This window comes from Schistocerca cancellata, chromosome 4 (assembly GCF_023864275.1).
Source record: "Schistocerca cancellata isolate TAMUIC-IGC-003103 chromosome 4, iqSchCanc2.1, whole genome shotgun sequence".
Lineage (NCBI taxonomy): Eukaryota > Metazoa > Arthropoda > Insecta > Orthoptera > Acrididae > Schistocerca > Schistocerca cancellata.
The window spans coordinates 59,728,984-59,743,548 of record NC_064629.1 but is presented as its reverse complement, the minus strand read 5'-3'; positions in this window follow the sequence as shown (position 1 = coordinate 59,743,548).

The following is a 14,565-nucleotide window of genomic DNA, read 5'->3' as shown; positions in this document are numbered from 1 at the left end:
TGGTGTCTAAGCCTTCTAACTCAAGCTGCCTCATGTTAAGGGGAAAACTGTAAGTGGTATATGTCGTAAGCACATATGTGAAGTCTTTTGTAATACACCAGTCATGGGTTCACATCCAGCGTCCGGGTCTTCCCAAAGAGGGGAGGAATGTAAAGCCGTCGCTAATTTCGGGTGTTACTGTGAGAAAAGCAGCTGTATTGCAGCATTATGTGAGGCAAGCAGTGTCCTTTGTGGCCAAAGGTATTGATCTGTATCTGCTTGGAAGCAATGTATCACCACAACAAATGTGCCATTAACCATTATAAATATCCTTTGTTTTTAGCACAGTTATACACAGTCTGGTAGCATCCTCCACAACACCACGGCTATACAAATCTCCACCAGCTTACACTGGTCCAGACGGCCATTCCCACTAGACCAGCTCACAGGGTTAATTTCTTACCCATGGACTTGGATCAGTATAATGGATGAGCTGTCTCCAGGCTCTGCAGTAGCAGCCTAACTTCTGCCTTGGAGGGCAGCTGTTCACTACCAGGGTGATACCACTACCATCCATCCACATTGGGAGGAGCTTCTCTTCCGACAGCAATGGACCTTTATGATGATTTGGGGAGATGTTCCTCTCGCTAGCGCTTCTTGTTCATGGCTGCACAGTGCTAACTGGGGCACACGCTGCTGAATGAACCAAGCAGTGTCAACAAAGCAAGGTGTAAACATCACATGCTCAGCCAGGTGCCATGACCTTCTGCAGGTGACGGTGCTGCTGGCAGACCACACACCTGCAGGGAGGGGGGGGGGGGGTCCATGGCTTTGCAGCACTTAGATTATTGCAGCATAAGACTGAATAAAGATTTTATACCTAGCAGCCGATTTTACCTAAGTTTTCCTAGCTACCAGTGGCCATCTCCAGTGCCCTTAACAGCCCACCACCCCACCATCACTTCAATGTAGCTGCCCCACTCACGCTGGGTCGCTACAGTAAGCTTAATGTTAAGGAAGTGGACCTCAATAGTTCTGGATAGATTTGAACCTAAAACTTACAGTTTTGGGCTAGCAGACGCTAACTTAATTCGCTTCCATGTATCCTTCCTCAGATGGCAATTTTGAAAATTTCATCAATCAGTTGGAAAACTGTCTGTATCATTTAATGGACTAATGTGGAGGCTTCAGCATTCATATCTGGGAGGAAAATGAAGAAAACAGAGCTTTTATGAACTTAGTAAGCAATTAAGGACTATTTACAATCAAGACGTGATGTCTGTTTTGATACAATTGTCACAAACCTCAATAGCTGGGACTACAAAGTAAATGTGGTTGATCCTATGCCTGCAGATCACAGTGCTGTAAACACTAAGCAATGGACAAAGTCAGTGAGCATGCAATATGTTACCAGCTGGCATTCAAATTATGTATTGAGAAATGTTTTGATGTTTTCACAAGAAGACTATTTTCTATAGACTAGCGCAAAATATTTGATTAATTGGCAACAAATGATGCATTCAGTTGCATGTTTGAGACCATTAAAGTCAAATTTGATGAATATTTTTCCACTAAAATCCAAAATATATCTAATTACTGAGTCAAAATGTATGTAGAAAACTATCGAAGTTAGGAGATGGTATATACCCCTAGACTAACTAAAATAAAATGTATTGTGCGATCACTAAATGATAAGCCCGAAGCAGCTACAGATATTGACATTAAGAACAGAATGTATTCCAATATTAAGTGGATGTGATTTTAACCAACAGAGTATAGTCTGGGAATTCTACGGATTAGTAGCAGTTGGTACAGACAGGCAGTCTTGTGAAGTACTTTTGAATACATTTTCCAAAACCTATGTTGAGCAGCTAGTGCAACAGTCCATATATAATGGAAATGTTTTAGATCTTGTAGCTACTAACGCAGGGCTCCACAACATACGTGCTCGCGGAGCAAGCTGTGAGCAGCAAGGTGCGAGCACGGAGCAGCACGAGCACGCTACCCCCACTACCGGACCAGAGCGGAGAGTGGGGAGAGTCACGTGGGGCACACAACAGCTGCCGCCAGTCAATGTAAATCCGTGGCCACCTGCAGGGATATCACTCACGAATTATTACTGTGACAAATGAAACAAATAAAGGAGAATGTACACGTGCCACATAATTTTATTAGCTTAGTATATCCCTCTACAGTCGTATTAATTTGTGAACTGTTACACAATAAAAGGTGTCACTGAAGTGTGGGATTCTCTGTTATCTTGTACTTTTTGCCCTTTACAATTGCGTCTATGTTCGGAGTAATTGTTCTTGTGCATCGTAGGCGCAGCGTGCGGTTTAAATTTCGATCAGACAATGCGTTTCTCAGGCGCGTCTTGTTACATTTCATTGCAGAGAACAGTTATTCACAAACATACATGGAACCGAACATTGATATTATTGTAGCCGCCAGTTTGTGCAAATGAGGAAATCTATCCTGAGGGAAGTGTCTGTAAAATTCCAAAATGTTTTTCTTGTTCTGAAATTTGTCTCTGTATTCTCTGTCACACTGCAGGTCAATAATTTCTAGTTGCAGCTCAGGACGAATCTCTTAAATATTCGCTGAATGTGGAGAGGAGAACAGATCAGAATCACTGTCTAGTGCTGTCAGATCTTGAAAGCGCTGATCAAATTTTTCCTTAAGGGCACCTAAACTATGTGAATAACGTTCACAGTCTTTGTGAACATCTTGCATTGATGATAATTTAGGAAAATGAGCTAGATTTCCTGTTTCCAGCTGACTCACCCAAAGCGTCAATTTCATTTTAAAAGCTCGTATTCGATCTATGAAATGAGTAATTAGCAGATCTTTACCTTGTAGTGAGATGTTCAAAGCATTCAGATGGCTAGTTAAATCTGCTAAGAACGCGAGATCACATTTCCATGAAGGCTCTTTCGATTCAGGGACACACATGTTATTTATTTCCATGAACATACTTATCTCATCTAATAGGCAAAAATTCGATTTAATAATTCGCCACGACTAAGCCAGCGGAACTCGCTGTAATAAGGCAGGCTACCATACTGGCTTTCTACATCCTCAAGAAAGCTTTTAAATTGTCTGTGTTGTAGCCCATGCTTCCTTATATAATTGGTTGTACGAACAACAACACTCATCACATTTTTTAGAGTGAAACTCTTTGCACATAAGTTTTCCTGGTGGACCACACAGTGAACGCCCCTTATTTCATTTGGCACGGTCAGTTTTTGCATTTTCTCCTTCAACAGGGCAACGAAACCTAATTTTTTCCCTGTCATCGCTGGTGCACCGTCTGTAGACACTGAAACTAAAGAATTCCACGACAATCCTATATTTTCAACACTTTCTTCAACACTACTTAAAATATCACCTCCGGTTGTAGTGTTCTTCATGGCTACTACATCGAGGAACTCCTTCCTCACCTGAAGATCTCTATTAACACCTCTAATAAATATGGAAAGCTGCGCTGTTCCAGTGATATCAACACTTTCGTCCAGAGCTAGGGAATACGCCATAAAATCTTTATAGATATTTGCAAGGTGGCTCTGGACGTCGTCTGCCATGTCCTGTATGCGACGCATAATGGTCATGTCAGATAATGGCACAATCCGAAACTGTTCAACTTGAGATGGACACAAATGTTCCGCTGCAACTACCAAACATCTTTTATTAAATCGCCATCAGTGAAGGGGCGCAGGGATTTTGCTAAAAACAAAGCAATTTTGTAGCTCACTCTGAGAGCTGCCTCAGTTGATTTTTCTTCGTCATCCAGATCTTCTTTGGATAGCTTCCTTTTAAGTTTAATGACTTCCTGTGCACGATCTGGTCCATCACATTTTCCACTTCCGTAGTCTTTCGCGTGGTACGACATATAATGTCGCTGCAAATTAAATTTCCTAAAAGAATTCAGCGTTTTGTGACATACTAAACATTTTGCAACACCATCTTTTTCTGTAAACAGATACAATTCCTCCCAATGGGGGTTGAACTGCGAAAGCATGGTTGGGGTTACACAACGGCGTCTTGACATGATTCTTAACCAGCGAAGTGACTGTTAGAGCTGATCGTAGTACTTTTAACGTTACACAGTCGGCGCGAATTCAATAGGCACGCTGCGGTCCTATTCATATGTGGCGCGCATTTCCTCTCCCTCCCCTCCCTCCCTACTCCGCGACCTTGCACCTGCTCACGAGCACGTGCCTGAGCAGACGCGAGTACTCGCGCTCAAAACCAGCCAGTTGTTAAGCCCTGCACTAATGGGCCTGACCTTATTGGCAGTGTCGGTACAGAGGCAGGGATTAGTGATCATGATGTGTGGGATCCGTACCACATAGGGTTGATACAAGACATAGAGAAGATCCAACGGAGAGCAGCGCGCTTCGTTACAGGATCATTTAGTAATAGCGAAAGCGTTACGGAGATGATAGATAAACTCCAGTGGAAGACTCTGCAGGAGAGACGCTCAGTAGCTCGGTACGGGCTTTTGTCAATGTTTCGAGAACATACCTTCACCGAAGAGTCAAGCAGTATATTGCTCCCTCCTACGTATATCTCGCGAAGAGACCATGAGGATAAAATCAGAGAGATTAGAGCCCACACAGAGGCATACCGACAATCCTTCTTTCCACGAACAATACGAGACTGGAATAGAAGGGAGAACCGATAGAGGTACTGAAGGTACCCTCCGCCACACACCGTCAGGTGGCTTGCGGAGTATGGATGTAGATGAGTAGATGTAGATGATGTCATCATAGCGACAAAGCTTACTATATATAACAAATCCTTTAACAGGGCTAGGAGACTATTAATGCTAGAAAAAGCAAACAGGTAGTTTTTAGTATCTCACTTACACAGTGAATCTATAGTATGTAGATCCAATACGACGGATTTAGAGAAACTACGGGCAAAGTATAAAACTGATCGTCAATCATACCCTGTATGTGCCAAGTAGGCGGATTGAGGAGTGTTAAAGACCCTCCATGGTTTAATAATCAAATTCGGAAAATGCTGAGAAATCAGAGACTTTTGCACTCTTGGTTAAAAAAAGAATGAGTAAACGACGACAGACAAAAGTTAATAGATATTCATACACTTGTGAAAAGAGCGATGAGCGAAACATACAACAATTAGCACTACCATACCTTAGAAAAACGTCTCGCTGAGAACCTCAGAAAATTCTGGTTCTATATAAAATCACCAAGCAGGACGGAGGCTTATATCCAGCCATTTGTTGACCAGTCTGGTGTGGCAATAGAAGACAGCAAATGGTAACCTGAGCTTCAAACTTCAGGTTTAAAAATAATTTCTGCAGGAGGATCATACAAACATACAATCGTTTGACCGTCACATAGACGTAAATATGGAGGACAAAGTAATAACCTAATGGAGCCTAATAGGTACCCTGGCGTTGAGAAGCAACTGCATGAGTTGAAAACAAATAAGTCGCCCGATTTGGATGGGACCCAAAATCATTTATACAGAGAGGAAGTAGTAGGGCAACAAGGACATCAGTGCAGTTAGTTAGTGCAGGTTGCCTACATTCAGGGGCAAGCATACCTTCAGGGGCAAACCTATTGTTCTCCTTTGATTGACATGTCCTTAACTTATTGTTCTGCTAAGAGCATTATAACCCATTGGAGATAATCTATATTGTTTGGTTAAGTGGTTTTCCATGTCACCCTCACACCCTCCCCACCTCTCGAAAACCCAGCACCACTTCTGATATAAAATTAGCACGACAACTCGACGGCAGTGCCCTTCACATGATGAAGACATGTGCACAACACTTGGCCGCAGCCCAGTTGAAGACTAGCAGTTCACTGACTTCCAAGGCATCATCAAGAATAGGCACTTGTATAGCAGCGATTTAGGGACATTATTACTCCTCTTGTATTACGAATCATATACACTGAAAGGATTTCTTGTTTGTCTGTCGCCCTTTACTAGCAACACATCTGTATCTCACAAAGTTAAGTATTGTGATCATTTTTTTGTAATAAAATTCATTAATGCGATTTGCCTTTAATTGTTGTCTAGTGATCTGAGAAAGCAGGTTTCATAGGTACCCATATTTCATGAGTGGGCTGGCTACAACAATGGTGATGAGAAGGTCAACGGATCCCACAGCGGCAGCCTGTTTTTGCTCATGGGCTTTTCTGTTTTGGGCCTTTCTGTTTCCATTGTCTTTTCTTTGCAGGGTTGTGTTTACTTGCTTTAACAGTATCTCATATCGTGTTTTTGATAATCAATGTTTTCAGGCAGGCGTTGCAGAAATTTTATTTGTTTTTGTACTTATTTTTATTGGTTGCCTTTGTATCTTCCGATACGAACATCACACGTCACTCACCCCTGCACAGGCGCCTCAGCTGCAAGTGACAATTGCAACACAGCTAATGCAGAGGTTTCAGTGTCAGACCCAACAAATATCAACCCTGGTGAAGATGGTGCAGCAGCTACTGGCCAATGTTGCATGCCCAATTGAACAACAAACCAAATCTACAGCAGCTCCAAGTGCTATACAGCCTTTTCGCCAGTTTTATGAACAAGAAGAGGAATGGCTTGAGTGGTTGCAGCAGTTTGAAGCCCATGTAATTACTCACAATCTGTCAATCAAAGGAGAACAATAGGTTAAGTACCGGTCAATAGGTTTGCCCCTGAGTGCATACCTGCCCCTGATGTAGGCAGGCCACACGAACAAAATGTGCTGGTGTCCTTGTTGCCCTACTACTTTTGTATGCATAAAAAATAGTCTTATGTTTTTTGACGAGAAATTTCATTAAGTAGCCAAAGCCTTTTATTATTTGACATCACAATTGGAAGGACTGATGAGTGAAATGATAGTTAGAATCTCCATTTCGACTCGAATTTATACCATCACGGGTATGGAGTTGCTGACCACTATAGGTCTGGTAAACGTATTTTCTTTTTTAAAAGTACTACAGAATGGCTAGAGGACAAATGTAAAAATGTAGAGGCGCATATCACTAGGGGTAAGATAGATACTGCCTACAGGAAAATTAAAGAGAGCTTTGGAGAAAAGAGAACCACTTGCATGAATATCAAGAGCAACATGGAAACCCAGTTCTAAGCAAAGAAGGGAAAGCAGAAAGGTGGAAGGAGTATGTAGAGGGTCTGTAGAAGGGCAATGTTCTTGATGACAATGTTATAGAAGTGGAAGAGACTGTAGATGAAGGCGAAACAGGAGATAGGATACTGTGTGAAGAGTTTGACAGAGCACTGAAAGACCTAAGTCGAAACAAGGCCCCAAGAGTAGACAACATTCCATTAGAACTACTAACAGCTTTGGGAGAGCCAGGCCTAGCACAACTCTACCATCTAGTAAGCAAGATGTATGAGACAGGCGAAATACCCTCAGACTTCAAGAAGAATATAATAATTCCAATCCTAAAGAAAACAGGTGTTGACAAATGTGAAAATTACCGAACTATCAGTTTAATAAGTCACAGCTGCAAAATACTAACACGAATTCTTTGCAGACGAATGGAGAAACTGGTAGAAGCCGACCTCGGGGAAGATCAGTTTGGATTCCATAGAAATGTTGAAACACTTGAGGCACTACTGACCCTACGAGTTATCTTAGAAAATAGATCAAGGGAAGGCAAACCTACGTTCCTAGCATTTGTAGACTTAGAGAAAGTTTTTGACAATGTTGAGTGGAATACTCTCTTTCAAATTCTGAAGGTGGCAGGGGTAAAATACACGAAGCGACAGAAACCAGATGGCAGTTATAAGAGTCAAGGGTATGAATGGGAAGCAGTGGTTGGGAAGGGAGTGAGACAGGGTTGTAGCCTATCCCCGATGTTATTCAATCTGTATATTGAGCAAGCAGTAAAGGAAACAAAGGAAAAATTCGGAGTAGGAATTAAAATTCATTGAGAAGAAATAAAAACTTTGAGGTTCACCGATGACATTGTAATTCTGTCAGAGACAGTGAAGGACCTAGAAGAGCAGCTGAACAGAAAGGACAGTGCCTTGAAAGGAAGACATAAGATGAACATCAACAAAAGCAAAACGAGGATAATGGAATGTAGTCGAATTAAACCGGGTGATGCTGCGGGAATTAAATTAGGAAATGAGATGCTTAAAGTAGTAAATGAGTATTGCTATTTGAGGAACAAAATAACTGATGATGGTCGAAGTATAGACTGACAGTGGCAAGGAAAGCGTTTCTGAAGAAGAGAAATTTGTTAACATCGAGAATAGATTTGTGTGTCAGAAAGTCCTTTCTGAAAGTATTTGTATGGAGTGTACTCATGTATGGAAGTGAAACATGGACGATAAATAGTTTAGACAAGAAGAGAATAGAAGCTTTTGAAATGTAGTGCTACAGAAGAATGCTGAAGATTAGATCGGTAGATCACATAACTAATGAGGAGATATGAGGAGGTATTGAATAGAATTGGAGAGAAGAGAAATGTGTGGCACAACTTTACTAGAAGAAGGGATCGGTTGGTAGGGCATATTCTGAGGCATCAAGGGATCACCAATTTAGTATTGGAGGGCAGCGTGGTGGGTAAAAACCGTAAAGGGAGACCAAGAGATGAATACACTAAACAGATTCAGAAGGATGTAGGTTGTAGTAGGTACTGGGAGATGAAGAAGCTTGCACAGGATAGAGTAGCATGGAGAGCTGCATCAAACCAGTCTCTGGACTGAAAGCCACAACAACAACTACAGAATTCATAAGTTGAATGGTTCTCTTAGCTACACCACGACGAAGAAGGAGGGAGGAAAGGATCTGCCGCATGATAGGATAGTAACAACAACAAACACTGCTGTGATGTATTGAGAAACACTATCCATTCATTGCTATATGTCTGAGATCACTGAAAACACTCTTACATTCCACATACCCGCACCGGTGCCGCAGTACAGCACCAATTGTCAGAGACCGGAGAAAATTACCGCCATAAACACTGTGCATGGCCACAGCCATGGAAGCACGTGTCAACCAGAGAGAGGGCTGCCAGTCAAGGAGGGTCTTCCCCCCAGAGAGAACGGAGTGGTAAGAATTCGAATGCTATAAATATTACCAGCGCCAACAATCATCATACTGAATCTTCTGAAACTTACAAGGAGTATACTTGCAACACACGCGGTCCCAAAGGTGGCCCAATGCAGACTGGGTACTGGTTCACTATTCATACATTAAGGATGAGCTGTGAGCCAAACTGTCATAACCTGTGGCAGGTTGCAAGCTTTCTCCGACTCTCAGAACTGGGGTACAAACGATGGGCCAGTCCCAGCCCAGAACAAAGGTGTCCGCTGAGATACTGTTTCTGGCTTGGACCTGCTCCCTGGCTGCTATTCTCCCGATAGCCATCTCTAGACTCACAAGAATATTGGGAACCAGGCACATATATTATGTGCGTAATTACAAATAAATATTACTATTGCTGCTGCAATATGACACTGGGAGAGTTACTGGAAGTATCTCCCCTTCATGGCTATGGTTCTGGAACAAATCTCAGTATCTATAGAGCACGTAATTTTCCATGCAAAACCCCTCTCATACCCTTACAGCTATAGATGTGTTGAATCTATACCTCCCTTATGACCGGACAAAGACATTTTCTTTGCACATGCCAGAATATAAGCCACAGTAACTTTACATTGCAACATATACACATTTAAGACAAACAGTGCAACTGTTGTTTATGTGTGTACAACACCCCAAAAAATTATGGTATGCCCCCACTCACTGGCTAAGTGTCTTGATTTTCCTCAGCTCTAGGAAATTATTTGATGTTTAATTCTAACAGTCAGCACTGCCAAGACTCTCTCAAGCAGGTGTTGTAAAACACAGGCGTCCAGCACTATCTGATAATCAACAGCAGTCCCACAAACGAAAGCGTTGGAAAGAACAATGATATGAGTTGGTGTACTGTAATCAATATCGCAGTCAAAGTGAGGATCTGCTTAGTGCAGCCAATGACGGGACGTTCTGTGCATCCATTTTATTACAGCCACGTAGACCGTCCTGTTTGTACACTACAGCAGATCCAGTGAACTCAGACATTGCTATATTGTGCAGCTGTTTACGAAATGAATCTATTACCCCTTACGTTCGGATGTACTGTTGTTCGCATAGGGTCTTCCTCCCACGTTGGTACATTTGAGTTTGAGTGTATAGTGCGAGAGGACTCGCTGTCCTCCCCTTATTTCCAATCACAACAGTTAGATGGAACACAGTATCTAGTAGAAATGTTTATTCTAATATCCTTTAGAATGTGCTCAGGCAGCATGCCGATTGAGACTCCTGGCTTAGCTGAGAGACATACACTCCCATCTGCTACCTGCTCGGCCGTTACAACACGCTAAACTTACCTGCACGCACGAAGGACCTGGGAGATCCACTTCTGATGTAGGTTACAAGGTCTCCCAACAGGGAGCAGACTATACTGGATAGTCGGACCTGTCCAGTTTGGAAGCTGCCACTAGATGGCAGTTGGAGTGAGTTGTAGATTCCAAACATACTCCCACTCTAAAATGAGGCTTCTCATTTTACAAATAACCATAATTTTAACAAACAACAAAGCCAAAACAATGAAAACGATAAGAATATAGCTAGATCCAATATCAATGCACATAAAACATGAATACACTAACATCTGGAACGCCCACACCACCAAAACACCACTCTCACACTGGATGTAAAACACGATGGGTACTAACACGTAGAGCACAAAACAATAAAGTATTAATATCATACTGCATAAAGACATGAAAATCAGTACTAACAGCAGTCAGTCCACAAGAAAACATCCACAGCTTCTCAAGCTGATCTTAAGAATCAAGAGGTTATTCCAGTAAATGGCAATTTGGCAGTGGGCCTGTATCATGTACCACTACACAGATCTGAGGGAACACTTAACTGATTCACTGCTTAGGCAGGAGACACAATTTTGCTATAGGCCTCTTAATCTGCCCATTAACAGTTTTCACGATCACCACACGCACACACTTATCAGGACTGGGAAACAGCTGGTCAATGACACCCAGTCTCCACACCAAGGAAGGCAGGTTATCCTCCTCGACCAGCACATGATCGCCGATCTGGGGTTGCTGTACTGCTTCCGATGTCCATTTCCTATGTTGCTGCAGATCATGTATATATTCTGTGAACCACCTCTTCCAAAAGGACTGATGCAGCTGCTGTACAAGTTGCCATATGTGCAACCTGTTGGCGGGAACCTCAAGGACAGAGGGTTCACGATGAGCACAAAGGGGCTGTCCAATTAGGAAATGACCAGGAGTGAGAGTGACAGGAGAATCTAGGTCATCAGAGAGAAGACACAACGGCCTTGAATTCAAGCATGCTTCTATCTGAATTAACAAATTAGTCAGTTCTTCAAACGTCAGTACTGCATTGCCGATGATGCGTTTGAGATGAGACTTCATACATTTGATTCCTGCCTACCAGAGTCCACCAAAGCGAGGGGCATGAGGTGGAGTGAACCTCCAACTGATTCCCTCGGAGGTCAAAAAATTCACTGCAGTAGAATCACAAGAGAAAAAACGTTTAAGTTCATTGGTTGCACCTACAAATGTGGTGCCATTGTTACTTTGCATGTGAGAAGGTTTCCCTCTTCTTGCAATGAATCCCCTGAGGGCAGCCAAAAATGAACTTGTTACGAAGTCACTGACTAATTCTCAGTGGATGGCCTTGGTTGCCATGCAGATGAATAGAGCAATATAAGCCTTGGTGGTAACCTTACTCCGTCTTCCACCATGTATTACAACAATAGAGGGTGCACAATCTACTCCACAGTGTTGGAATGGACGAGACTGGTTTACTCTAGCTGTAGGTAGCTGATCCATGAGTCGAACTGCTGTCATGGACTTAAGCCTAAACATTTCCTGATAACTCCTTTGTCTGTGTTACGCCCATTGGGGATCCAAAACCTCCTACAGAACATAGCCAACAAAAATTGTGAGCCAGCATGCAACAGATTTTCATGTTCATATATTATGAGAAGTTTTTTTCAAATGATGCTTAGGTGGTGCAATAATAGGATGGCTCTTATCATATGGTACATCAGCATTCATTAATCTCCCTCCTACTTGTAAGATACCTTCAGCGTCAACAAAGGGTGCAAATCCCTTAATTTGCTATTATGTAGAACAGGGGAACTGGCCTTTAACAAAGCTATTTCATTACAATATTCACTATGCTGAGCTGTGCCAAAGGCCCTTTTGTTAGCGTTTTGGGATTCCTGTAGAATGAATGGCCCAGTTATCCTGTCTGATTTCTGAAGCCTAGTATTATTAGCAAACCTCAGTGTATAAGCCAAAACTCTGTAAGTTTTCTTGAATGATGAATATTTACCCAGTAGTTCATCATCAAGTTTAATGACCAACGCCAAGGATACTTGTATACACCTTCTGTCGGGTGCATCTTCTACACTAAGTGAAGTTGCAGTCGAGGTCGCAAGTGGATAGCCATGATGGGTCAGACCACCACTGAAAAAGTGAACTCAAAGCAGCTGGATTAATACCACATAGTAAGTGATCAGCAGGATTATCCTCTGATTTGACATGTCTCCAGTTGGCAACTGAAGTCAGTTCCTGAATTTCTGAGACTCTGTTGGCAACAAAAGTTTTCCAATGACCAGGACTATGCTGAAGCCAACAGAGGACTATTGTGGAGTCCATCCACAAATGAATGTCGACACTATCTATGATGTCTAAGGCATTGGCCACCTTGTGAATGAGTCAAACAAGAAGGAGAGCACCACATAATTTCAGTCATGGAAGAGACTGTTATTTTACAGGGGCAACACGAGATTTGGTTGCAGCCAATGAGATTAACACATTGCTATTGGAAAGCATCACAAAAACCATGAATTTCTAATTTAATATACTGGGGACAAGGAATGATCTTCCTGTTAATCAAAATACCATATTGGGAAGGCAGTTGCACACAAACGGCATTCCATTCATCAGTCAGGTTGGATGGAAGAATTTCATCCCAATCAAGGCTTAGTTGCGACAAGAGCTGAAAGAACAATGTACGTCTTATGACTGCTGGACCTAGAAGCCCCAGTGGGTGATAGATTGATACTATTGTAAACAAGACATTGTGCTTGGTAACTTTTGAAAGCCAATGGCTCTTCAGCTGCACATGGCACTGGAATGTGTCAGAGCCAGGGTGCCATAATAATCCTAACGTTTTCATGGCCTGTTCACCTGTAAGATGACAAGACAAAGGCGTTTCTCTGTCCTGCACAGGAATGTTTTTCAAGACCTTGTGACTATTGGAGGACCATTTCCTCAGTGGAAAATCCCCAGACGCAAGTAGTTGAGTCAGCTGGGTTTGAAGTTCCTGAGCTTCAGCTTCTGTAACTGGTCCACCTAAGAAGCCATCTCCATAAAAGCTAGACATCAACGCTTGTGATGCCATTGGAAACCTGTTTTGACTTTCCAAAGCCAACTGTTGAAGACACCTAGTAGCAAGAAAACGCAGCAGGAGCGGTTCCATAAGTGAGTGTACGCAGTCTATATTCTTGCATCGATTCAGACGGTGATTCCCGCCACAGAATTCTCTGTACGTTCTGATCATCAGGATGGAGAGACACTTTGGCGATACATTTTTGTTATGTCAGCTGACAGAGCCACATTAAAGGAAGTGAATTTTATAATAATGGAAAATAAATCTGGCTGGACAGTGGGACCTGTCATCAAGATATCATTGAGAGATGCTCCATTAGAAGTGGCAGCAGTACCCTCAACTTAGTAGTGGAGCTGCATTCCTTGAAGACAGCATGGACCTTGGACACCTTGGACCAATAATACCTTGAGAATTATAGACCACCATGGGTCCCAGTTCAACATATTCGTGCATGAATGCAGCATATTCCTTCTGCAGGTTCGGTTACCTTTAAAATCTCCTCTCAAGATGCGTCAGTCTCCGAGAGGCTTGTTGTCGTGATTCACCTAATGGTTTACAGTCAGGTTTCATTGGCAGTGGAACAACAAATCTCCCTTCTTCATTTCGCGCCGTGTGGCGCTGAAAGTGAGCCTCACATATTTTATCCTGCTTACTCATCGTTTTCGTAGACAGTTCCTCTAGCTCCCAAAACCTTTGCAGTTTGGCATCTAAATTGTCACCTCTAACAAAGCACGAGGTCACTGTAGAATGAGACATGTTGCATGTAGCTGAAGGCATCCTACCAGACAAAATTCAGGCAAATTTTGTTTCGGTCAGTGAAGGATGACTTGGTTTCACCAGCCTCTCCTTGCAAACAACATCAAAGATAACCTCAGCACCAAGAATTAGATCTACTGTGGCAGACTTGTTGAATTCTGGATCAGCGAGCCGAAGATTACATGGGACACTCCAGGACCTTGTGTCTATATAGCTCGATGGTAGATCACTGGTTACATTGCCTACGATAGCACAAGAGGTTCTAACATGAAAGTCGTTGAGTCTAGACGACAGTTCAACATTACAGGTGTAAGACACTGAGGCTGCAAAGGCATTGTTTATGCCTTTCACAGTAAACGACTGTTTACTTCGTTTCAGCTTTAATTTCTCTGCCATTCCCT